Source organism: Boleophthalmus pectinirostris, unplaced genomic scaffold, assembly GCF_026225935.1.
Source record: "Boleophthalmus pectinirostris isolate CB_2022bp ecotype Guang Dong unplaced genomic scaffold, ASM2622593v1 HiC_scaffold_12, whole genome shotgun sequence".
NCBI lineage: Eukaryota > Metazoa > Chordata > Actinopteri > Gobiiformes > Gobiidae > Boleophthalmus > Boleophthalmus pectinirostris.
Window position 1 is genome coordinate 31,510,041 of NW_026571018.1, and position 27,481 is coordinate 31,537,521.

The following is a 27,481-nucleotide window of genomic DNA, read 5'->3' on the forward strand; positions in this document are numbered from 1 at the left end:
CTTCTAAGAGTGATATGTGGGCCTTGTATATGTCGCCGAAGTGGTTTTTATATTGATTTGGCAGTTTTTAAACAAATAGCAGCGTATTTCTGCCACCCTCCCACGTGACATCGAACTAAAGCTGCTACAAGAATGACGTGGCCAGCTACACCTATGACGCGTTTGATGTAGCAGAAAATGCTTCGCACCCGCCCCGCTCCCCCACTCCACCGGCTCCGCCCCACCTCCACCTCCACCTCGCATCGACTGACAATTCCCACGTGAACACCTAAACAAAAGCGACAGCATAAGCTAATTGTTCTACACTGCAGTGTAAACGATATAATACGTTTATCTACTAGTGTTTATTAATACTTTACCAATCAGTAATGTTCAGTTCATGTCGACGTTTTGCTTGAGCTTCGTGCACCTCCAAGTCCTGTTCAATTCCGGGTCCAACACATGCGGCTGAACGCGCTGTATCTCCATGATGAATAAAAGTTTATTCCTGCCGCTATCAGGGTGCACGTCTGTCTCCCCCTCCCTCCCTGAGATGGGCGGAGGAAGGGCGGCTCACTCAGAGCCTACGTCACGTTTGGAGGGCGGAGCCTGTGCTTTCTCAGAACAGGCGGGGGGATGAGCAATAGCCGGCCTTTCATAGTTCCTGGTCTGTGACTGCCTCCAAGAAATCAGTAACATTTCATAACTATTGTGTAATGGATGTTCCAAAACCCAAACTGTGCTTGTATATGTGCAAAAGATACAATGTGAAAAGAGTTATTTTGCATGAAATGGGCCCTTTAACATTATTTGCAGCAATCCACTTTCCAAACGTATTCTTAAGCATCCAAATTATCCACAGTAATGATCTTTTAAGCAATTTTCTCATCTATCAAGTGCACAGTTTTGCAGTCACTATAATGCTAACAACAACTAGCATGCTAACAGCGCACCAGCCTTACTTCCCGGTTGGTGGACAATAAAAGAGGTGCAGTGTGTAACTTTTCTGGTGGAGGTTTTGTCAAATGCTTTTCTCCATGGAGATGTTATTGCTTTGTCCAGAATGTTTCCTAGTATGATATTAAACATTTCTATCTTCATGGAGACCAAACCAGACCAAGTTACAGGTCAGATCTGTGGAGAGGCGACACCGCTCACAGTCAGAATGCCTGTTTTCTAAGTATTTTTGAGCAATAAAACCATCTGTAATGTATTAAATGTAAGGTAGAGTTGTTTAATGGCATACAGTGGAACATTCCAGGCAGAGCAATGACATTTCCATAGAAACAAGCAGGTGACAGACCCCCATCCAAAAAGTTACATAGTGCAACTCATATGTCTACTTCCTGCCAAGCAAAAGTGAAATGTGGATGAGCAAATGTTAGTTTCCACAAATCATAAAACATTTCTAGGAACTTACATTCTAAATCTTATCTGCTCACATATCCGAGTGTGGTGGATGCAGCTCACCCCGGGGTCTCGTACATTTTGTGGTTTCGTCTCTGGCCTGAGAAGTCCTCTGGTCCAAAGAGGAGATTATGTGGTGGAGCATTTCGAGGCCAGGATGTGGTTAAAGGGGTCACTGAAAAAAACTTAGGAGGAGGCTTGGACCATTCACACTTGTGGTTCAAAACGGATTTCTCACCTTTGTTTGAGTTCACGTTAAGAAATGCGAGTCAAACACTGTCCTTTCTGATCAATGTTATAATGTTGTTTCTTCATCAAAAAACAGACCTGGAGTTGAGTTTTGTTTCATTCAACTGTTTAACACACAAATCCTGCATATTTATTAGTTCTTCTCTAAAACGGAAAACACTCTGTTCCACCTCATGTCATGTGGTAATACAGGAAGTGCTCCACTATGTTTTCAAACTCCACACACCTTCACTAGAATCATTTGGAAGACTGATCCCGAAATCACAAAATGAAAATGTAATTCCTGTTGTTGTAACTTTTTAATTCATATTCTGATAGACTCATTCGAGAGTTTAAGAACATTTATTTTATGCTCAGCTACAGCCAAATAGGCACGGATTTCCCAGATATGCAAGGATTTCTATTCTATACACATGAGTATTTCTGAAAGTTTTCGTACTTCATAATTTCAGCCTTGGAATTGCTCGTCTACAGAACTAAAAGTAAAAGGCAGCTGTTAAAGGGACAATCCGGAATTTGGGATATAGGGCCTCACTTCCTAGTGAGCCAGAGTGTTGGAGACGTGTGGAGACATTTTTCTAAATATTCCATCCAGTCCTCAAGTATTTGCAGAGGTCGCTGGTGCTAGGCTAGTGCATGTCAATGGCCATAGTTATCCTGCCACTAAAAACAGACTTACCCACTGCACAAAACACCCGAAACAAATCTGTTATTACGCCAGACTGTCCATGTGAATGTCTGTGTCGATAGAATAATTTTTGAAGTAAAACCAACCTTGCATTTGAAGGATTTATGTAGCAGCAGCGAGTTGTACTTCCTGACATAAAGCGTGGCAGCGGCGGACTGATATATGAGAAAATAGTCACTCGACATGTGACGATTCATGAGATGCAAGGTTAATTTTATTTCAGACATTATTCTATTAACACAGACATTTACAACGACAGTCTGGTGTAAATACTGATTTGTTTCGAGTGTTTTGTGGAGTGGGTAAGACTGTTTTTAATCGCATGCTAACTATGGCCATTGACATGCACTAGCCTAGCACCAGCGACCTCTGCAAATACAAGGACTGGATGGAATATTTTAAAAAGTGTCTCCACATGTCTCCAACACTCTGGCTTACAAGGAAATGAGGTCCTATGCCCAAAATTTCAGACTGTACCTTTAACTTGAAAACTGCAACTATGACATCACAAGGTGGTACAGAGCATTTTGAGCTTCAGAGATGTAGACAGACTAATAATAACGACTTACTCAAACATGTGTGAATGAGACAAAACATAACTTCAAGTATGTTTCTGAGAAGGTAACAACATTATAACATGATTTTAAGCTCACAAGAGTCAATTTTGCAGAATACAAGGCCTTTATTATGCTTTTTTTTTTTTACTTAGTTTGAAATCGTGTTCTACCATAGCATATTTTATTTAGAAGCCAACTATTTGAAAATGTAGCACAGAGAGATAAACAGAAACATGCACAATTCTAATTTAAACACACAAAACGCATTAAAAAGTCATTTGCGATCATAGACATTTCATTGTATAATTCCTCACATATTTCAAAACAGTGTGCTAGTTTCTCGTGCTTCAGGACTGAACTTCTGAATGGGTCGCCATGGAAACAGCTCAACAGGAAGTGCCTTGAGCTGTGTGTGTCGTACAGTGCTGAGGTCAAAACAAAGTTACTGTGAATAAAACTCTTTTCTTGTGTTACATAATTGTCCAGGAAGGAGCCGCTATACTGTAAAATCAACAACAGTGTCCTTGGATTTTCACAATGTGTCAAGGGAATAGCTGAAGAGTTTGATCTACTGTAGCTCACTCCTTTTCCTGTTGTCAATGCCTGGGAAGACTTAAAGCTACCCAAATTATAAAAGTAAAGAGATAAAATATACAAATTACACAGAAAATCTACTGTATGTATAACTGAAAGCGCAATTTTATGCCATTTTCTGATCTTCGTTATAATGTTGTTTCCTCATCACAAACATACCTGGAGTTGTGTTTTGTTTCATCCACACATCTAACACACTAAAGGCCGAATTATGGTTCTGCGTCACTGCTGCCATCGCCTTATTATTTGATCTGCGTCGAGGTCTATGTGCCACAAAGTAATTCACCACCACAACGCTATGGGACGCGAAATCGCATGAACTCATTGGTGGAATGTCACCAGCGCAGTTTTTGCCGATCTCCCTCCATGAATTACTTGTCATTTGGCTGTCTTAATAGTTTTTGGAAGAGGAATTGAAGAGGTGATCATACTTCTTCATCTTGTCAGTCAGATGTTCCTCTAGTTCATCCATGTTCTTCGGAGGAGGATTTTAAAATGTAGCCAGGCTGGCGCCACCTAGTGCTTCCGCTCAATTTCATTTCTCTCCAGCGACCGTGTCAGGAATCAGAATACACTAGACGGTTTGCAAGAACCCTGGAAGTGCAAGTCTGAGCACCAGCCAATCAGCGAAGAGCCATACATTCTGTGTTGGCAACGATTCCCGAGATCGAGGATTTAAAGTAGGAACAAAGAGAATGTTTAGTGAATTTTATCAAGGGAAAGACATTACTGCCCTTAAAAGATTAATATACCAGTTAGCCTCGTTAGCGGCGCATTACATACATCACGACCAAATAGCAGCGATTCATTAAATTTAATACCTGCCTACCTTCGAGCAATGAATCCTAATGCTGCGAGGTCAGACGGTTTCCACAAAGTGAAACCGACTGATGAATCAGGCTATTAAAATGGTGTTCGCGTATACAAAATGAAGCGGGAAAGAGGAGTACCGGAAATGTATGTACAGCGGTGGTAGAGAGGACCAATCACAGCTCTTATTGTCTGCGTCGCTTCCCCTTGCTATCTATGTTGGTTTGATGCGTTTTTAGAAAATTTCTGAGCTGTACGCCGGTCGATGCAGACTCTCTGTGTCGTGATGCAGACGATTCGACGCATGACCATAAACTGGGCTTAACTCTGCATTTTTAGGCCGAGTTCTATTCTCAAATGGAAAAAAAAACAACTCAGTAATACAGGAAGAAGTGCTTCATTGTGTTTTTAAACTCCATACACCTTCGCTAGGATTGTTTGGATAAGTTCAACTCTGGAATTGCCGATCTCTGCCAAACTAAAAGGTAAAAAATAGCTGTTAAACTGAAAACTCCAGGTATGTTTTTGATGAGGTAACAACATTTTAATATGATGTAAACCTCACAAGATTCATTTTGTGTAATACAGGGCTTTCAAAGGCACATGTGATGAATGGACAATGTAGTGGTTACATAAAAATACAAGGCCATGTTGGTGTAACAGGATTTGACCTCAACATCAAACAGACTCTTGTGAGCTTTAAGCCACGTTATAATAGTGTTATCTCCTCAAAAACAGACCTGGAGTTGGGTTTTGTTTCATTCACACATCTTTGAGTAATCTTTTGTCTACGTCTCCAAAGCTCAAAATGCTCTGTTCCACCTTGTCATGTCATGAAGCTGCGACCTTTTAACTTTTGTTAGGTAGAGATCGGCAATCCCAGGGTTGAAATTATCCAAATGATTCTAGTGAAGGTGTATGGAGTTTAAAAACACAGTGGAGCTTCCTGAATTACGACATGACATCACAAGGTGGAAGAAAATGTTTCCCGTTTGAGTGAAAATTCAGCCTAAATATGCAGAGTTTGTGTGTTAAACATGAATGAAACAAAACACAACTCCAGAATTGAATGTAAAATAACTGAATACATGTAACTATCACTGAATAAATGCTTACAACTTCACTATAACAAACCTATAGCAAAGCAGTATGGCATTATGGGAAAACGTCTGACACCAAGGCATCATGGGAGAAAAGGCGAGCAGAAGCAGCTGGGATGTGTTTGATTGAAGTTTGATCCTCACTAACAATTATGTGGTTGCTAAGTGTCCGCTGTTGCTATCCTGGTATCCCTTTTTCACACACCCAGAGGAAGAGGACCAAGGCTAAATACACAGTGTGTCTATAGGAAAGGTGAAGAGGAGGAGCACGACTACTACGGGAGATTTAAATATAGATGAGGTGAGCCGTGTATGGTGTAGATTTTCATAGGGACGATTCTGTGTTCTTGCACTGTTGACATTTCTAAAGGTTTACTGAAGTGTTTTTAGCTTTGTATCATGTTATAACAGTGTTCCCTCATCCAGAAACATGCTTGAAGAGGTCTAAGATGTCATCCATGTATGTTTGAGTATTTAATGATCCCTCCTGTGCTTTACTCGAACCCTAGTTAACTGTAAGATTCTGTCCGAAGCTCCGCTCACAAGCCTACACCACCCATGCTCCCACACATTCCTTCATGAATATACAAAAACATGATACAAAACTGTACACAGTAACTTCACAAGCTTGATTCGATGTGCAGTAGTGTTAGGGGAGACTCAGAGAGCCAAAATATTAAAGTGAATCTTATAAAACATGTTAATATGTTGTTTTAGGCAAATCTAGCATTTTTTGTTATCATCTTTAAAAGGCCACTAAACACCAAATGCGTTTTTTTCTACTGATCAGCTGTGTAAATGGATCTAAAATTGAAATCTATACCTATCCTTGGCCTGATTTTGGTGTTTTAGTGCATATTTAAAAAAAATAATAATAATAAATAAATAAATCTGACTTTTTGGGTCAAAACGGCCTCTTTAGGATCAACTAATGGGTAGTGCATTTGAATTTTTGGGTTGGACTAATGACCGCCAGTGAGTCAGATGCAGGCTTGGATCTATTAAAATAACTGGATAGGGTGTTGCTACTTGTAGCTGCCTCCAGTTGACACTCACTGGTACAACAGTGGAAAAAAATCCCCTGGGGATTTTTTCTCATAGAGCGCAATGTTATCACAAACTGCTCGTGTTTAGCTGACAGGGCAACTACAACTTTCAAAAATGTTGTATTTTGTGGTTTTTACCTAATTTTAGATCATAAACTTTTTCTCAGCTCAAAATCCTTCAGTTGTCTCTCTGTTTCGCTCTAGCTCCTCTCGTTCTGATTGGTCAAAGCAATCACGTGACACACGAGACAGCACTCTGTGCACACGCTCGCCTGGGTTTTGGATGCAGGTTATGATGTGATGAGCACAGCCATTGGCATCTACGGACGGGACGTGCGGAGCCCCTCTCAGCCCCACGCTGACCTGGCACCGCCGGTCACCGCTATGTCTCGCCATGTCTGGAGAAAAGGGAAACGGCGTGATCCGAGCACAACTGTTCGCTCTGTTTCCAGAGCGCACCGGTCCGCGCCATGTTGGATTGTTGTCGCTGTCAGTCAGCTGTCAATCATCGCGCCAGAGCCCACCCCACACCCCACCCCACGCCCCTCAACTCACCGGGCACCACCCAGAGAGGATTTTTCAGATTTTGCATAGGAGAGGAGTAATGCTTCAGGAGGGTGTTTAATGGCTCTTTTAAAAAAGTCTACATAATTTCTCTGTTCTCCATGGAGATGTTCTTTGCTTGGAATATTCCACAGTATGGCTTTAAATTGTGAAACTGTCTCCACAAAAATGCATAAAAAATGACTTGACCTGGACGATGCCTGCCTGTGTACGTGGAGATGGATGAGTTTAATGTCATTTTGTATTTTTTGTGACTTTTCACACTACCTTAAAACTATGTTGACAGTGTTTGCTGTGTTAATCATCATGTCATCATGGTAACTGCTTGAACAAATTCGCCACACACATACACGTAGAACACCCACAATGTAATGTCACTGCAAAGTATCAATATAGTATATACTGTATGCTGGACAATGCTAAACTCACCCCACATATTTGAAACCCCATCTGCTCTCCCCAGTCTGTCATAGAGGTTTTATACTCACATTTCCATTTGTCCTGTTCTTCCTCCCGTATATATATGTCCATTATGACTTGTAGCTTGATACAAACTATGACAAACTGTGAGAAGATGGAAAAGTCATTTTACAATATCATTATTCAACTTCTCAGACCCCAGAGAGGAAGTGCAGTGTCCTTCTTGATCTGACCTAAATCATTTGCGGCCGCCGTGTTTCCCCAATATGAGCTCTGAAGTGGAGCTGTGGTGGGCCAGGTCCTCAGCTCTTCCTGTTCCACAAGTTCAACCTCAGGAAACCTCAAGACCATCAAGTCCAAGTCCACAAACTCCATAGATCTCTCACAGCAACAGTATAGCAGATCACAGTATAACACAGCTGCTTAAAGAGGGCAGGACAGGCATGGTTTCACATTTGGTCAAAGTCAAATTATCTCCTCAATGTTGTAAAAGGAGTCTGTAGTTGTTTTTTTCAGTGGCACCTTGGCACAAAAAAAAGATAGGTAGGAAGCTAGATCATCTTTTGGCAGCAATGCAAGAAGGTTCCAGGTTCGATTCCAGGCAGTTTGTATGCTGCATTCCACTTTCTCAGCCCACCACATGCACAATAAAATCATCCAGCTATAAAGTAGTCCTAACCAAACTGGTTTAAAGGTCTTATATTATGCAAAATCGACTCTTGTGAGCTTTAAGCCATGTTACAATGTTTTTACCTCCTCAAAAACAGACTTGGAGTTGTGTTTGTTGTTGTTTCATTCACACATGTTTGAGTAATCCTGCATTATTACTGTGTCTGCTAGGGGTGTAACGGTACATGTATTCATGCCGAACCGTTTCGGTACGGGACGTTTGGTTCAATGCAGGTCTGTGCACAAGTGAGTTTGCGTAACTTGTGTGTGTTTACATTCCACCACTACATGTGCAACTACACGGAGGCTCGGCTCTTCAATATTCACGTGGTCTGGCAGTGTTTCTTCCAGCGCTTTATAGTTAGGGCAGCCATTTTGACAACAATTGCCCCCCCCCGCCTTGACTATGTCCCTCCGAACCATGTGAATTCTTGCGAAACTACGGTCGTGCCCGGTCGTCACTTTTGCCTTTCACCGGCACTAAATCTCCACCTCCCCATAGCTGCAGCAGATCTGCACTTACTGCAGATAATGTGGACAATTTATTTTTTTCGGGCCAAAAATATGAAGATTGAGTAAAACTTCAATGCTGGAACTGTTTATGCTGGAAATGCGTTTTACTTTTTGAAAAGTCTTGTTTACAAGGAATTTATTTTTTATAATATTTCATACATTTGTTGCTTATTTGAGAATATTTTATTTAACTTATTAGTATTACCAAGCAGCACTTTGCATTTATTTTATTTTCCCATTTGTATAATGTTAAAACAAATTCATGGTTTAATAAAAACACAAATAAACCCCCCAAAAAAATGGTTTTGCATTTTGTTCCCATAGTGTACCAAAAATGAACTGAACCGTTACTTCAAAACCGAGGTTTGTACAAAATCGTGATTTTTGTGAACCATTACACCCCTAGTGTCTACATTTGTAAAGATCAAAATGCTCTATTCCACCTTGTTAACAGCAACCTTTTACCTTTAGTTCAACAGATTTTGGAAATTCCAGGACTGAAATCATCCAAATGATTCCAGTGAAGATATGCAAAGTTTAAAAACATAATGGATCACTTCCTGTATTACCAAATGACATCACAAGGTGGAACAGTTTTCCATTTTTGAGAAAATTCAAGATAAATATGCAGAGTTTGTGCATAAAAGCAATATGTGTGAATGAAACAAAACACAACTTCAGTTCTGTTTTTGTTGAGGAAACATTATAAAAGATCTGAAAATAGTGTCATATGGGACCTTTAAGTAGACAAAACTCTTCATTACAGTTGGATTTTGATTCTCTGGCAAATTCTCGACACAAGTATGTATGTTGGTGTTTTGTAGCCTACAGAAAAGCACCTCTCCTCTCTTTCCTCCGCTCTCAGCCTCTTGAGGTCTGTGCAGTTTCCTTAAGTAATTTGACATCTTCACCACATCCAGGCTGGGTTTGGAGGCCGGACCATGCAGGGCTTATTTCTGGAGCCTGGTTCTGGTCCTACCCCCCGCTACAGTGTTCGGTTACATCTCTGAGGGCTTCAAATGCACGGTCCCGGTCCCAGTGGAGAAACAAGAGCTGGAAAAGAGTTTGAATAAGAAAGAGAGCTTAAAAATAGGGGTCACAGCTGGTTTATGTTGAGGTAAGTTGAACATTTACATTTACATTCATGGATTTGGTCTTGTGGACTAAGCATAGAAAAAGCCACAGCAGCAAAAAATCTTCCAAATCATAAAGTTTTTTTTTTTATACTTATTACTTTCTACTGTAATTTTTAATGGTTTGCAGTCATCCAAAGTTATTCCACACTCACCATATGTATTCAAAGCATCCTAATTATTCACCACGATGACTTTATAAGTACATTTCACAAGTTACAGAGGTCAGAGTGGAGTTTTGCCATCACACGTTTTGCAGCTAACAACAACTAGCATGCTAACTGCTCATTTCCTGATCACTCGAAAAATAAAACGCTATATAATTAGGAGCAAGAGTTATTTTGACCTCAGTACCTCTTTGTACAATACATCTGTACTGGGGCAAGACAAACTTTGCTCAAATGCATGGGAGATAATCGGGTATGGCTCTTTTGTAAATTTGCTGCCCAACTTTTCTGGAAGGTTCACTACCTGTTTATTGTCGAGACGTTACAATTTTTCCTGGAATGTTCCACAGTATGGCTTTATACTTATCTGACTATATGGAGACAAGCAGATGACACCACCAGTCCAAGTTATAGGTCAGGTCTGAGGAGAGGCAAGCCCACTGACAATACAAACGTTTCAGTTTGTATTGCTAGGCTCAGGTATACAACAAAAAAGGAAGATGCAAATTTAACAAATGAAGATAACTAAATAATCTTTATAAAAGCAAATGTATGAGGTTGTCAGTATGTAGAGGAGGGGTGTCAAATTCAAATTCACAGAGGACCAAAATTAAAAACTTAAAAAGTCAAGGGCCAAACTAAATATTTATTGAAAATTTACAACAACATCTGCATGTTTTCTCTTCTTTCGAGATATGTAACTTTTCCTTATTAAAATAAAAGTTTAATAATAGCTTTGTTTAAACATTGAATCCAGAACAAGCAGAATATAAAATAATAACACAATTTTAAATAAACAATGTCTCTATAGCCTATTTGTTGCCGTTGGGCCAGCTCTAATATATATTTGATATGATCTTGTAGGCCAAATATAATTATATCGCGGGCCAAATTTGGCCCCTGGGCCTGAGTTTGACATGTCTAATGTAGTGTGTGTGTAGTGTGGTGTATGTTATGCGAATAAAAGCAGTGTATGTGCAGTGTGAGCAGCCCAGCAGGATTGTTGATTGTTGGCGGCGGGCTTTATGGACACACCCGAAAGGGAGGCGGAGCAGCGGGCAGAGCCACAGCAGTGGCAGGGTGCAGGTGGGATGGACTGTACAGGAGAGGAGTACAATAGTCCAATGAGGTTCATTTTGTCTTCAGATCATTTATGTTATTAGGTTCTTTTTTCATACTAAGCATTTCAATCAATCAAACTTTATTTATAGAGCGCTTTTCATACAAAAAATAAAATAAAAATGCACCACAAAGCTAAGCTGACCAGTTTGGTGTTGAGGTCATTATCTGTGACATAATTATCTTTTTTTACAATTAACTATCTGGAATCTGACAAAGCTATCTTTTTACAACTGACTATATAGAATCTGGAAACTTATACTAATATACTAATATTAGTTGACCCCAAAATATAGACAGGGCAGCCTCAAGATCCTGCAGCCAGGGGGCGTTGGATACAACGGACCCACCCATCAATTCTGGGTGGGGCAAAAGCTGTGAGGGCGAACAGAAAGAGAAGAGTTTGTTTTCATACCTGTTTCAATTGCTCCCTGAGGTCTTCCTCAGAGTGGTCACATGATGTTGTCAGCTGATTTACACTGGTTTGGGCGCTGTCTTCCTACCGGTGGAGGCAGAACGACAGCGCCATCTGCAGTCCCACTTCCTCAGGACAGTATCCCAGGTGTGTGAGAGTCAAAAGCCCCCTCATCCCGGTTTATAGTCCGGTGGGAATACGGAAACATGCCCACTCACTCTGAGGAAGAGAAATAGTGAGCAGTTCAAACTGTCATGTATGAAAACAAACTCTTGGTCTGAAAAAAGAACCTAATAACATAGAGAGGAGCACAGAGGCCACAAGCCCTTCCCTAAAGCTTATACAGATCATAACAGTATTTATTTTGTTTGTTTATTTTTTGGTTTTAAATAAATGCAAGGAAGACATTTACTGCCAACAGTCATAGAAAAGAAGACAAGCAAAAATGAATAATAAAAAAAAATACATGCACCTTCAAATCACAGTTAAGCAACTAAAACTGCTCTTAAAAATCCAATAAAAATGTGTTCAGTTGATAAAGTAAAGCCAGAATTGACCAGTCTCCAACATGCACATTTACAGATCAAACTGAAAACTACAAAAAAATAAAAAATAAATCTGAAAAAGACAAGCTGTATTAGTGTAAACCCATATGTAATCCTGATCCATTTTCAAACCTGTGTAAACCAATGCGTTGCCCAAGAGCACACAGAGCAGAGAGAGGAGCTGGCTCTGCCTCCTCCACTCCTCTGCTCTCTGGTCCTGGGACATAAACTCCAAACACGAAGGCGCTCCAAACCCAAAGAAGAAAGAGCTCATTTAGTCATTTGTCCTTATGTCTTGCCCAACCCTAACCTGACCTAACCCTGTGCTTACTGCAGCCCACAGGGACAAAACACGAACTCCAAAACACAGGGAAGATGTGGAGAGGTATACACACTGCAAAAAGCAACGGCTAGGTAAGTTTAAATTACTTACATTAAGAATATGTTACTTTATTTGAGTAGATTCAACTTTCTTTTTGTTTCTTATTGATGTGATGAAAATATGAGCAAGATATATTTTCATATTTTAAGTACAAAAAGTTCCACTAGTAGATCGTTTTATTGTCACGTGAAATTTACTCAAATCATAATAAAACTTTCTTGATTCAAGTCATCTTCACTTGGCTAGATTTGAGTTTTTGCAGTGCGTGCTTGCAGTTTAACAGAATGTTTGAGTATCTGGAGGGAAATAAACCTCCTTGAACACGCTGTGCCTCATTTTTTAAAGTGAAAAACAGAACTAGTTAACTTTATAGGGCCCATATTACACTATTTTCTGATTATAATGTAGTTTCCTCATCACAAACATACCTGGGGTTATGTTTTGTTTCATTCAATGCAATTCAAATTCAGTTGTCAAATTTTCATATGAACATATAAAAATAATTTAAATGATTTTCTCACGTTCAATCTTCTAAAAGTAATAGTAATAGTAATAGTAAAATAAAAGGAAAAAGTTCTTCTTTAGGGAGACACAGATTCCTAGCTTCCTGGCAGACTGGTGGTTAGAGGAGAGAGAGTTCAGCATCCTAACAGTCTGGTGGATGACGCTTTAGTGAGTCTACTGGTGAAGGAACAGAAGCTCCTGTATCTCCAGAGGGCAGGAGGCTGAACAGATTGTGTACAGGGTGACTTTACCGGTGAGGCAGGTGGTGTGTCTTGTGTCTTGTGTCTTGTGTCTTGCAGGGAGAGGAGTGGTACACCAGTGATTGTCCAGGCTGTGTTTACTATGCAGGACTGCAGGACTCTCCTGTTGTGGTCAGTGCAGCTTTGCTCCACATACTGATACAGCTGGAAAGGATGCTCTCAGTGGTTCCTCTGTAGAATGTGCTCATTCACACATAGCACACAGTACCTGCATATTTAGGCTGAGTTCTTCACTCAAACTGAAAACACTTTCACCTTCTGATGTCATGTGGTAATACAGGAAGTGCTCCTGTGTGTTTTTAAACTCCATACACCTTCATTGCAATATTCAGATAATTTCAGTGCTGAAATTTCCCATTTCTATTACACAAAGTTGAAAAGGTACAGTTGAAAATGTACAGCAGCTGTTAATACAAAGAATTTTGAGCTTTGAAGATGTAGACAGACTAATAATAAATTATTACACAAGCATGTGTGAATCAAACAAAACAGCAGTGCCATCTGCTGTCCGACTTCCTCAGGAGAGTTTCCCAGGTGCCACAGGACTATAAACCAGGATGAGGGGGCCCTTTTACTCTCACACACCTAGGATACTGTCCTGAGGAAGTTGGAGTGAAGATGACGCTGTCGTCCTGCCTCCACCGGTAGGAAAACAGTGCCAAAACCTCTTTTAATCAGCTGACTGGACATCACGAGACCACTCTGAAGAAGACTGCTAGTGAGCAGTCAAAACTGTTGGGTATGAAAACAAACTCTTGGTCTGATAAAAATAACTAATAAAATACAACTCCAAGTATGTTTTTGAGGAAGTAACAACAATGTTATATGGCTTATAAAAGCTCTCAAAAGTAAATTTTGCATAATATGGGACCTTTTAAACTGTTTGGAAAGGTCCATCATAAGTACATTGTAAGTCCAGTGTTTTGGCAATTGTAGCTTTAAAATCCATTGCAAACAATTCAGAAGGTCAAATCTGGAATGTGAAATTTGCCAGTTTCAATATTTCAACATCATAATCAAAATCAGTTTTATTTCCATTCACACATAAAATCCCCAAATTAGGAACTTCCTTCAGCGTTATGGAAACCAAAGCCCATCACCTTGTTAGCAGACCCCACCGTGATGGAAGAGGTGCAGACGGACTCAGCGATGGCCATGTAAACAGGAAATATAAACAGTCACCAGCGTAATGCAAGCCTTATTTGTAAAACTGTTGATCCTGTAGATTCGTAGCGAGTGCGGAGGTGAGCGGGATCAGGCATTCACACCAGGAAGTAATCACACAAATCTTATAGTTTACAGTCGAGCTTCAGATCTGCCGTCGTAAACATTATTTATTCCTGTGTTTATTAACCCGGCTTCCTGCACATTCCTGTGTTTTATTTTGAAGATCTGTGTTTTATTTTGAAAAGCTGCAGCGGAGTTTGAAAGAGGATGAAAAATACGAGCGGTGGGCACGTTAACGTAATTATTTTTGATGAAACAAACATGAGGGCCTGATGTGGCGCCCTCTCATGTGGTCAGATATGTTTTGTGTTTGGGGAAAGACTCGCGCAGCCTGTTAGGAGTTAAAACGGCAGTAGAAGAAGAAAGTCAAGAACATCGAGTTAACGTGAAAGCTTCTGGTTTTCGACTGGCGAAGGAAAATGCTTTAATTTATTTACGGTGTTGCCTGGTGGGCCGGTCTCTCCTACTTTCTGTGCTTCAAATGCAGGAAGGTGTGGAATACTAGAAACACACAATCATCCAATCACAGCAGCCTCTCTGAACTTGAATTTTCTTTGGGATTAAAGGTTCTACATTACACAAAATGGAACCCGTATTACACTATTTTCTGATCTGATATGTTAATAACCCAGATTTTAGTGTAGTTGCGCTGGCTTAAAGTTTGTTTTACAGTTGATTTTAAGATTTTATTGTTTGTTTTTAAAGCTTTGCATGGATTGGCCCCATAATAAGTCTCAGACCTCATCCAAATTTACTCCCCAGCGCACAATTTGAGGTCCAAGGGCCAGCTCCAGCTCATGATGCCGAGACGAGACTTAAAACCAGAGGGGACAGGGCCTTCTCTGTGGCCAACCCCAAACTCTGGAACACTCTGCTCCCCACAGTGGAGTGTTTTAAGTCTCATCTTAAAACCCACTTTTATTCTCTGGCTTTTAACACCACTATTTACTGCTGTTTTATGATTTTTTTTTTTTTGCTTTTATTGGTTTTATTGTTTTAGGATTGGTGTGACCAAATTTTATCTTTTTGTGGTCTTCATTTTATGATCTCTGTGCAGCACTTTGGAAACTTTGTTTGTAAAATGTGCTATAGAAATAAAAGTGGATTTGGATTTGAATATAGGAAGTGCTCCTCTGCATTTTTAAACATACACCATGCACCTTCACTAGAATCGTTTGGATAATTTCAGCTCAACTTTACTGAACTAAAGGTAAAAAGTAGCTGTTAACTTGAAAACTACCGCTTCATGTCATCACAAGGTGGAACAGAGCATTTTGAGTTTTGGAGATGTGGACAGACTAATAAACCAAGATGACTTAAACATGTGTGAATGAAACAAAACAGAACTTTTGATGAGGTAACAACATTATAACATGACTTAAAGCTCACAAGAGTCAATTTTGAGTAATATTTTTGAGTATATTATAATATAATATCTTTAATCTATGTTATAATGTTGTTACCTCATTAAAAACATTGTGTTTTGTTTCATTCACACATGTTTGAGTAATCCTGGTTTATTATTTTATTTTATTTGCTCAATACTTTACCAGGTAAGTCAGTTGAGAACACCTTCTTATTTGCAATGCTGACCTGGCTAAGAGGCAGAATTAAACAGAAGCACAAACAGAACACACTCACACATCAACTATAACTATATGAAACAGTGACTAGAGACGTGAGACAGTGAAACATTTGCAAATTAAAGATATATACGTGTTAAAAGCATGTGTAATGATTCTTTAAAATACTCTGGATGGAGTTTTTAAAAGTTGACAGAGGTTTAAACGATCTAAGTTTTAAAGTCTGTTGAAGATGGTTCCAGTCACTTGCTGCAGAACTGAAATGAGGAGCCGCTCAAAGCTGTGGGCTTTAGGAACTACCAGGGCCATGTGTCTGTTGGAGCACAGAGTGCGTCTGGAGCTGTGGATGTGCAGGAGTGATCCTACCAATTAAACGTTTGTAAATGAACAATAACCAGTGAGTTTGTCTGTGGATGTAGAGAGGGGGACACTTTACCAAGTGGTAAAGTGTGCATTATGTCTACATCTCCAAAGCTCAAAATGCTCTGTTCCACCTTGTGATGTAATGTAGTGGTAGTTTTCAAGAAGTTAACAGCTCCTTTTACTTTTAGTTCAGTAGAAATGGGTAATTCCAGAGCTGAAATCATCCAAATGATCTAGTGAACGTGTACAGAGTTTAAAAACACAGTGGTGCATTTCCTATATTGTATTAGCACTATGTGACATCACAAGATATAACAGAGTGTTTTCTGTTTGAGAGAAGAACTCAGCCTAAATATGGAGGGTCTGTGTGTTAAACATGTGTGAATGAAACAAAACACAACTCCAGGTCTGTTTGCGATAAGGAAACAACATTATAACATAGATCAGAAAATAGCATTATATTTATTTTTCTTTCTTTTCATCTTTCTCATCTTGCGTGTCGATTTTGCAGAATTCTATGCTGTTTTTTAGTCATCTGCAGGTTTGTTTGTTTTTTTCACTTATAAACCACCATGTTTGTTTTGGCAAAATCATCTGTTTCTCTGATTGGTTAACCCAGCTGTCAATCACGCCCATAAGAATTTCTGGAGACTCTCCAATATGTGTGTACACTAACACGTGTGTGCATGTGTGTGTGTGAGCAGATCGAGCGTGTTTGTTTAGTTGGAGGTGACGGCAGAAGAGGGAAGTGCCTTTAAAGAGCTGTCGGCTGCAGGCACACGCTCATTACGCAACACAGAGCTGCTCCCTCTCCCACAGACCTGCCTAGACAATTCCAACATTTCAAACTCCAAGGAATAACATCGATACATTCTAACAATTTTGATAACACAATGATGAAATAAAACTCTTTGATACAAAATAATAGGTAGATTAGGACACATCTTTGTGATTTTGTTGGACAGGACAGAGGAAACCCACCCACACACAGGGAGAACATGCAAATTCCACAGAGGGTGGCCTTGGAATCGAACCTGGAACCTTCTTGCTAGCCACTCATCCACCGTGAATTTCTTTAAGTTACCGTGCGGTTCTATACTGGTGTTGGAAAGGTCAAGATAACTTTAAAACTGTTAAAGATGCATTGTGTAACTTTTTGTTTGGGCGTCCGTCACCTGCTTGTTTCTATGGAGATGTCATCGCTCTACCTGGAATGTTCCACAGTGTGACGTTAAAGTATGGAATCAATTTTGAGTCAAAAAGTTCAAAGAACGGTTTTAAAACATCAACCAAAAAACAAAAAACAAATGAAAAAAAAAAAAAATCAAACAAAAAAGTAAACTAAAATAAAATAAATCAATTTGTGTAATCCTGTAAAATATTCCCCTTTGCCTCTTTGGAAACATTTTGTTTTTGGTCCATGTCTTTCTCAGTTTTGTTTGATGCCATGTTTTTTCTTCTGATTCCAGTCTTCTCGTTTGTGCTCTCTGATTTTTGTTTGCAGTTTTGGCACAAATGTGACAGGTGGGAGGTGGGTGGGACTTACATTGGTGCATTCTCATTGGCTAATTTATGTTTGATGGACAGCTAAGCTTGGCGCCTGCTCCGGAAGCTGTTGTGGACGTTTCTTGTTGAAGTTTTGGCAGTTTGACGTTCAGTCTGTCCAGTACTTCCACTGTATAGAAAAACATTGTTCCAAAAGAACCTTCCACCAGAGAATGTTGAATATTAGAAAAGCTCTGAGTGACTGAGCCCACCAAAACATCAACAGGAAACGTCCACATCAGCTTCCGGAGCAGGCGCCAAGCTTAGCTGTTCATCAAACATAAATTAGCCAATGGGAATGCACCAATGGAAATCCCACCCACCTCCAACCTGTCACTCTTGTGCCAAAACTGTAAGCAAAAAATCAGGGAGCACAAACGAGAAGACTGGAATCAGAACAAAAAACAAACAAAACTATGAAAGACACGGAACAAAAATAAAAGAAGCAAAGACGGATATTAAATATAAATAATTTTATTGCAATCTTATATATATATATTTTTTTTATTTTTTGTTTAAATTTTTAAATTTTAAATTTTGATTTATAATTTTCTGCTTGATGTTTTAAAAGAGCTCAAAACTGATTCCATAAAGGGTCCGTCAAATGTTTTTCTCCATGAAGATGTTATTGCTTTGCCTGGAATGTTTCACAGTATGGCATTAAAGCTTTCTACCTCCATGAGACCAAACCAGACCAAGTTACAGGTCAGATCCGTGGAGAGGCGAGCCCACTCACGGTCAGAATGCCTGTTTTTCAAGATATTTTTAAGTTATAAAACCACCTGCAATTGAATGCATGTAAAGTAGAGCTGTTTAATATAGAATGTTCCACAATATGACATTAAGCAGCTCTACTTTACGTGTATTCAATTGCAGGTGGTCTTATAAATTAAAACTACCTTGAAAACCAACATTCTGACTGTGAGCGGGGATCGCCTTTCCACAGATCTGACCTGTAACTTGGTCTGGTTTGATTTCGCGAAGATAGAACTGTAAAACATTCCGGACAAAGCAATCACATCTCCATGGGGAAAAAAAAGCGTTTGACGGACCCTCCACACAACGCAATAGAGATACCTAAAACCTGGACTTAAGCACAGCACTTCAATACTTGTACCTCATTCATTCTTTGTTCCTCTACTGCGCCTAAGTACTTGACAGTATTTCACGTGGATATTGTTTGGACTCAAAGAGGAAGTAGACTCTCCTCCCACAGACAGGCCCTTTACGGAGTGAATGGACTCTTGTGCGTACAGGTTTAGAGACAGTGAATGTTGACAGTGGCTCGGGCGCGGGTCAGTCTGTACACTTTGTCACCGCAAACAAACAAATCTCACTTCAGACTTCCTGTGGATTTGAGAACACTGACTTCTGTTTACAGTTCAATGATGGACCTGCCTGTTGTATTGTTTCCAGTGTACAATAGCTTATAATTGACAGGATTAGAAGAGAACACATCTTACCGGTTGACCTAGATAAGACGATGAAAGACGTGTCAATTTCACCTTTCAGCACGATCGAGAAAGAAGTTACAAATATTTTTCAAAATAATTAAAACTTTTGACTCTTTAAAGGGGCAATATTATGGTATTTTCTGATCCATGTTGTGCTGGAGTTGTATTGTGTTTCATTCACGCATGTTCATCACACAAATACTGCATATTTAGAATGAGTTCTTCTCTCAAACAGAAAATACTCACATGCTCCACTGCGTTTTTAAACTCCACGCACCTTCACTAGAATCATTTGGATCATTTTGGCCCTAGAATTGCCAATCTCTTTAGAATAAAATGTAAAATGTGGCTTGAAATTTTGAGCTCAGAGATGTTGACAGACTAAGGTTACGTTTACACTGAAATGAATCACCGTATCTGTTAAGGAATCACTGGTCGGACCCAAATATGCAGTAACAAAAGTATTTATTAACAAAAAAGTCGTGGACAGGGGGATAGATTCCAGGGGAGGTAGGATGGGTCCAGGTTGGCTGAAGTGCGATGGTGAAGAGGCTGACCAGAGGCTTGCGGAACAGGTGGTAACGGGATGAGGCTGGCTCCAAAACGGTTGAACTGGGGAACGGACAAAAGTAAACAGGTAAGAGTCAAAACCCTTCAAAATGCTCAAAAATACAAAAAGCCTGAGTAGTTCACCACTTAGTTGACGGAACGATCTGGCACTGGAGAGCAGGTCAGCAGGTCTTTTATTGCTGGAGATGATTAGTTGACGAGGATCAGGAGTGGAGCTCAGCAGGTGAGTGATTGGGATCCGCCCAGGAAAAACCAAATAGGGTAAGGAGAGAAAGAGCAGGGAAGGGAGAGGTAGGAGGGGCAGGATGAAACCCTCACAGTATCACCATATCGGCAACAATTTGCATCCAGACACATTGTTTCTGTGTCCCCAAGCCTTCTCTATCCACACAGCTTTGCACATGTTTGTTTAGGTTTTACAGAAATGAAACTTAAAAGTACATGGTTAATTTGCATAAACTAAGCGCTCAAAAAAACAGTTCACTCCTTGTGCGCTGATGCGGTTCAGCTTCTGTCAGACTTAAAAAAGACCCAACTCAGTGGAATATAAGTGTTCTTTCTGTGACAGAGGGAGTGCAAGTAGTTCTAGGTCCGCTGTTTCCCATTTGTCTATGGTTTGTTTAAACTGTTTTCCGTAATAGCGTCACATGACCGATGTCACGAACCCAGCGAATCAGGAAGGCACAAGTCACAGTGACATGGTCCAATAAAAACACAACTAGAGCTCCTACGTAAGTGTATCAACGTTTTCAGGCGTCCACACAGTGCCGGATCAGATCAGCACTCAGATGAATTCGTAGGAGCTGGCGGACACCAGATCGTTCCATCTCTGGAGCTGTTTTCCATCAGATTAGTGTGGACGAACACTGCATCCACAACGAAAATGACTCGAATACGTACTAGTGTGGATGGGACCTGAAGAAAAAATAAAGAATCAAATAAAAGGTTACTCAATCATGTGTTGTTACTAGGGATGAAACGATATCCAAATCTCACGGTACAATATTATCACGATATACCTCTTGCGATACGATAATTATTGCAATATTTTGGAGAGGTTAACAGAATTGTACATTGGCAAATTTTTCCTTTTTAAATAAATTGATCAGTCTTCAGTGTGAATCAATACTGCCATACTCCAAAGAAATAAGATTTAAAAGTGCTTAATAATAGTTATTTTATTATGTAATCAAGTAAGTAAAGGATCATGGCCTATGCAGTTCCCTCTTTTTTAATACTTAAGTGAAAAACCTTGCCATTCAACACATTGTGATGGGCCACAACATTATTGTGAGAATTTGATATGATACGATACCATGGTTATTGTTACATCCCTAGTTGTTACAGAGACAGAAAAGTCTATCTCCTAAATTGTGTTGGGAGTGACGCGTAATGCATTGCTTTGTGCTGTAATGCAGTAATGGTCATATTTTACTCTGTACAAATGTCAGTAACGCGCATTACAATGCTTTTTAAACTGGATTGAAGTGGTGGGTTTTTTGGTTTTCTTCATACAAATTCGCTAAAATCACTGCGATATCAGCAGTGGTGAAACGCCATCGTTATGGTTCTGAATGTCGGGACGGGCCCAGAGGTGCGCCCGCCTAGACCGTTGGGTAACTGCGGGTAAAAGGAGCGGCACAGAGCTCCACGCTCTATGAGGTAATCGCAGTTGACGTCTGATCGCGCTTTGCGGACACCCTGCTCCATGGGCTCAGGGTTCTCTCAGGGGCAGTCCTAGATTACAAGTCCTAGTCCAAGATTAGTCCTGGTTTGGTTCTGGTTTAGTCCTGGTTTAGTCCTGGTGTAGACATGGTTTAGTCTTGGTTCAGTTCTGGTTTAAACCTGGTTTAGTCCTGGTTTAGACCTGATTTTGTCCTGGTTTATTCCTGGTTTAGTCTGGTTTCAGTTCTCTGGTTTAGTTTAGACCTGGTTTAGTTCTGGTTTAGACCTGATTATGTCCTGGATTAGTCCTGGTTCAGTCCTGGTTCAGTCCTGGTTTAAACCTGGTTTAATCCTGGTTCAGTCCTGGTTTAGACCTTGTTTAGTCCTGGTTTAGACCTGGTTTAGTCTTGGTTCAGTCACAGTTATTAAAGCAAATTACTTTAAAATGACAGTAACAAGTAATAAATAACGCATTACAGTTTTGAAGTAACTTGCCCAACAGTGCTCCTAAAGTACTACAGGCATTTGGATATTCTCAGTATTGTAAAACAAATATTCCGTTGTAATTTTATCTAAACATTTCAATACAAATGTTGCCAAATGAGCTTGTTGTACATTGTTTACAACTTCTTAAAGGTTCTATATTACGCAAAATTGACTTCTGTGAGCTTTAAGCCATGTTAGGACATTGTTACGTCCTTAAAACATACTTGGAGTTGCGTTTTGTTTTGAGTAATCTTAATAAAACTAGTCTTAACATAGCGTCTGTGTGTGGTATTGTGTTATATTCTTTTGGGTTTGGTTTTCCAGCGCATGCACAAACAGATTCACATGTGACCGGGCCGGGCACATGTGCACATGACTCTAACATGTCCACCAGCTGCACGGTCTGCTAATGCGTTTGAGCAGCGCTGAAACCTACGCACTCTGATTTATGCACCTGAAGGCAGCGCACACACAGGCCACAAATAGAACAAGCAGTGTGTTTGATTGTGTCATTTTTTGGGGGTACTTTTGGAGTAGTACATGTAGTTTAGACAAGTACTGTAAGCGTTTTAGAGTACTTCAAGAGGTATTTTTCATGCATTCTTCATATTATATACAGTATGATACTTGTACTGGTAATTTTGTGAGTTTTTAGCTTACAACTGTAATTATTCAAGTAAAAATTTTCAGTCCTCTTTCCACCATGGTTTATTTATTTATTATTATTATTATTATTTTACAAATACAAAAAGGCACATGTTGGAAAAAGACAAAAATAAGTAACATTCTAAGTCCATTGACAGGGTGATGTAAATTAAAAAAAAAGCACACATACACAAAAAATTAATGACAAATGAAATAAACAGATAACTTAACTACTAGAATCATTTGGATGATTTCAGACCCTGGAGTTTTCAATCTCTACTGAACAAAAGGTAAAAGTTAGCAGTTAACGTGAAAATTACCACTTCATGACATCACAAGGTAGAATGGCAGGGAGCACTTTGAAACAAACAAAACACAATTCCAGGTATGTTTTTGAGGAGGTGTCGTAAAGCTCACTAGAGTATATTTTTTATTTTAATCTAAAAAAGTTGATGATTTACAGATTACAGACAAATGTGTCTGTTGTCATTGTGCTTTTGGGCAACACACTTCATTCACTCAAGCATGGATTTAATGCGTGAGTGAGTTCTAGATAATTCTTATGGCAAATTTTCCAGACTTATACCTTCTAGTCATACAAGTAATATCATTTGTCAAAAGTAGTTTCAAAACCAACCAACACTTACTGTATTTTTCGGATTATAAAGGTGCAATATCAATAATGTTGAATTCTCTCTGTATTTTCATACATAAGGTGCACCGGATTATGAGGCACATTAAGCGAAACAAACAGACGACACTTGAGACTGATCCTTAGCCCAGACATCCACGATCCATGTTGCCTCCCTGTCTTGGTGAATGTGGATTATGAATGTGAATGTGGGTGGATCATTTAAGTTTGCTTTTTTTTTTTTTTTATTCCTATGAGGAGGACTCAAATATACATTGAGTAACCATGTGTTTAATGCAGCTTTGCACACATATGTTTAGGTTTTATAGAAACAAATCATAAAACCACATGGCTAATTTGCATAAACTATAAGCGCTGAAAAAACAGCTCGCTCCTTGTGCGCTGATGCGATTCAGCTTCTGTCGGACTCTGCGAGGCTCCTGACTACAGTGGCCATAATGTTCCTGTTATGACCCAGCTCGTTTGGGGTGAGGGAAGTAACAAAGATAAAACCAAGATGTAAAATGGAATAAATTAAATAATGTTTAATTAACAGGAATGTAAAGGTAAATTAACAAAAGACTAAAAATATACAGAAAACAACCTAAACTAAGAAACAGAACAACAGAATAAACAGAGTTTTGTGCCAGAAAAGGGGTCACGCAGGCTTACAAAAAAACGAGTGGTAAAACTTAGGAACACACATTAAACTAAAACACAAGTTCCTCAAATTAAACCACATAAACCCACAAACAGAATCGAGTGACCAAATTTAAAAAAAAGGCACAAAACAGAACTAAACTAAACACACAAACAAACACTAAATGGCAGACTGGCCACCAAGGCCAGCAGCCCCGAACAGGTGCTGGCAATCTCCTTAAATAGGGGGCGGTGGCTGCAGGTGAGGTGGGCGTCGACTTGCCCCACCAATCACGGACCAGGGCTCGTGCGGCAGGAATCAAGAGAACTCTGCAGAAATATTAGAACTAAGGCCTGGGGCCGTAACAGTTCCGACAATCCATCAAGCTGTGCAGCTTCGTAGCCTACCAAAGTTATACTAAAACATTTTGACAGATTTTTAAGCGAGGTGTACCACATAAAATCAGTCCGAGGTCAGTAAGCACAACCAGAATAAGGAGCATTGGATTATAAGGCGCACTGTCGAATTTTGAGAAAATTAAAGGATTTTATGTTCATTTTATAGTCCGAAAAATACAGTATGTGACTTTTTAACGTTTCATTCAAGCCACATGGGTTTTGTCAGTCTGGAAGGGCATATGGCAGGGGTGTCAAACTCATTTTGGTCCGGGGGCCGTATCCAACCTACTTTGATCCCAAAGGGGCCGGATCAGAAAACTCATGTCATATAAACCCCAAAAATAGCAATAAGTTCAAATATTTGTGCAGAGAAATGCAAATCTATTACAGAAATCTTTTTTAATTGATGAACTCTTTATTTTACAAAATGTTATAATATTATGAACAACCTGAAACTTTAAGAAAAATACAATTTCAACACAATGTTTTAACATGAACTCGTATGCAAACAGGAATAAGTAAATTTTTCACTCTGCGTCTACTTTTCTCATTTTTGACATTTTTCTGATGAGGGTGTCACGGTCAACAGTCAAAACAATCGTCCTTTAAGAGCGTTTGGAAAGAGACAAGTCTTCATTTGTGCTGCTCTGGTGGGAGGGGCCACGTACAGAGGCACTGGAGAACAAATTACCAATATTTAAATAGAAAATATAATTAAAATATTTTGGTAGAAAATCAGCCGAGGGCCAGATTAAAGGTCTTGGAGGGCCGGATCTGGCCCCCGGGCCTTATGTTTGACATCTGTGGCATATGGTATAAACCCAGATGCCCTTCCTTCCGCTCACTCCGAAGTTTATATACAGTATGTGACTATAATTTGTCAAAAGCAGTTTAAAAACAACCAAGACTTATGTGACTTTTTAACGTTTTAATCAAGCCACGCGGGTCTCGTAAGTCTGGAAGGGCATCTGGTATAAACCCGAGCTCGACCCGCATTATAAATTTGACTCCACCTACAAAAAAAGCCCCAACTTGTGCGGCGTTCACGTCAGCGCCGTCAGCTGACCAGCACCTGCAGAGGAAAACTAAATCCGGACTCCCTCTCCTTCCCCAAAGTCTCGAGCAGTAATGTACAGCAGCCTGTTGTAAAAACCATAGGCCCGACCACGCACCGAGGAGGAAGTCTGAAGAGAAGAGAGGGCTCTATTTAAACCTGTGTGTGTGTGTGTCTGTGTGTGTGTGTGTGTGTGTGTGTCTGTGTGTGTGTGCTTATGTAAGTTCAGCTGCTCTCAAAGCCTGTGTGTTCAAATTAATAAATACGCACAATTGGAAGCTTCCTGTTATTTGGTGGTTGAGGCCAGAGGAAGTTATTTTGTGGTACACTGATAATTTTGGTCAGAACACGAGGCTATAAATACTGTCAGAGCGGCTCTCTCCCTCTCTCCTCTCTCTCTCTCTCCTCACTCTCTGTCGTTCCCTCTCTCTAAGCCGCTCTCTCTCTCTCTTTTCCGTGTCCCAGTCTCCCTTCTCTTTCTACAACTCAGCACTCTCGACCTCAAAACTCTCTCTCATTTCACTTTCTCTCTCTCTATCTCTCTCTCTCCTCTTTCTCTCTCTCCTTCTCCACCTACACTCTCCCCCTCACTTTCTCTCTCTCTCTCTCTTTCTCTCTTGTTCTCTCCCTCTCTCAGTTTTCTCTCTTTCCTCTCTCTGTCCCTCTTTCTCCCTCTCATGTCTCTCTCTCTACCCTCACTCGGTTTCTCTCCCTGATCGCTCTCTCATCACTCCCTTTCTCTCTCAGATCTCTCTTTCTTCTCTCTCCCTCTCTTTCTCCTGCTCTCTCTCTTGTTCTCCCTCCCACCTCTCTCTCTACCCTCTCTCTCCATCTCTCTCTCTCTCCTTTTTCCCTCAGCCCTCTTGCCTACAGTCTCTTCTTTCTCTCTCTCTATCAACCCTCTCTCTACTCTCTCTCTGTGTCTCTCTGTCTCTCTCTCCTTCCTCTCTCTCTCAGTCCTCTCATTACTCTCTCTCTCTCTCTTTCCTCTCTCTCTCAGCCCTCTCTCTACTCTTTCTCTCTCTCTCTCCTTCCTCTCTCTCTCAGTCCTCTCATTACTCTCTCTCTCTCTCTTTCTCTCTCTCTCTCGGTCCTCTCATTACTCTCTCTCTCCTTCCTCTCTCTCAGTCTTCTCATTACTCTCTCTCTCTCTCTCCTTTCTCTCTCAGCCCTCTCATTACACTCTCTCCTTTCTCTCTTTCAGCCCCCTCTCTACTCTCTCTCTCAGCCCTCTCTCTACTCTCTCTCGCTGTCCTTTCTCTCAGCCCTCTCGTTACACTCTCTCCTTTCTCTCTTTCAGCCCTCTCTCTAGTCTCTCTCTCTACTCTCTCTCTCTCCTTTCTCTCTCAGCCCTCTCATTACACTCTCTCATTTCTCCTTCCTCTCTTTACTTTCTCTCTTTCAGCCCTCTCGTTACACTCTTTCCTTTCTCTCTCTCTCAGCCCTCTCTCTAGTCTCTCTCTCTCAGCCCTCTTGTTACACTCTCTCCTTTCTCTGTCTCTCAGCCCTCTCTCTACTCTCTCTCTCCTTTCTCTCTCTCAGCCCTCTCTCTACTCTCTCTCTCTCCTTTCTCCTTCCTCTCTTTACTTTCTCTCTTTCAGCCCTTTCATTACACTCTCTCCTTTCTCTCTCTCTCTCAGCCCTTTCTCTCATTTCTCTCTCTCAACCCTCTCTCTCTCTCTGTCTCTCATTTCTCTCTCTCTGCCCTCCCTATCTATCGTTCTCTCATTTCGCTCTCTCCTCTCTCTCTCTTATTTCTCTCTCTCATTTCTCTCTCTCCTTCTTAAGTGAGTCTGTTTGTTTTTAGACTTTTACAGCGGATCTCTGGTTCATTGTGAGGCTCAGGCTGTGAGGGGTGTGCCCACAAACAGGCCTCTTACACACAGTCATATGCAAAGCTCTCTTCACTATTGGCAAAAAAAACCAAAAAAACAAAACAAAAACACGTGTATCATGTAGAGTGGGTTAATACGAACATTTACAAACCAGAATAGCAAGTCTCACAGCAGAAGTTACAGAGAGAGGAGCCACAATATTTCAAAGTAACCCAATTGGAGCCAGAAGAGCCAAATGCGAACTTCCTATTTGGAATTTTGTGT

General features: G+C 40.3%; 1 protein-coding gene across 3 annotated transcripts in view; it reads left to right on the plus strand.

Moving 5' to 3' along the window:
• Nucleotides 1-11,864: 11,864 nt before the first annotated feature.
• aff4 (AF4/FMR2 family, member 4) overlaps nt 11,865-27,481 on the plus strand; it is a 183,868-nt gene continuing 168,251 nt past the window's right edge. For all 3 annotated transcript variants that reach the window (XM_055148375.1, XM_055148377.1, XM_055148376.1), the window contains exon 1: nt 11,865-11,870. The gene's annotated coding sequence lies outside the window, so the exon portion shown is untranslated. The remainder of the gene's footprint in view (nt 11,871-27,481) is intronic.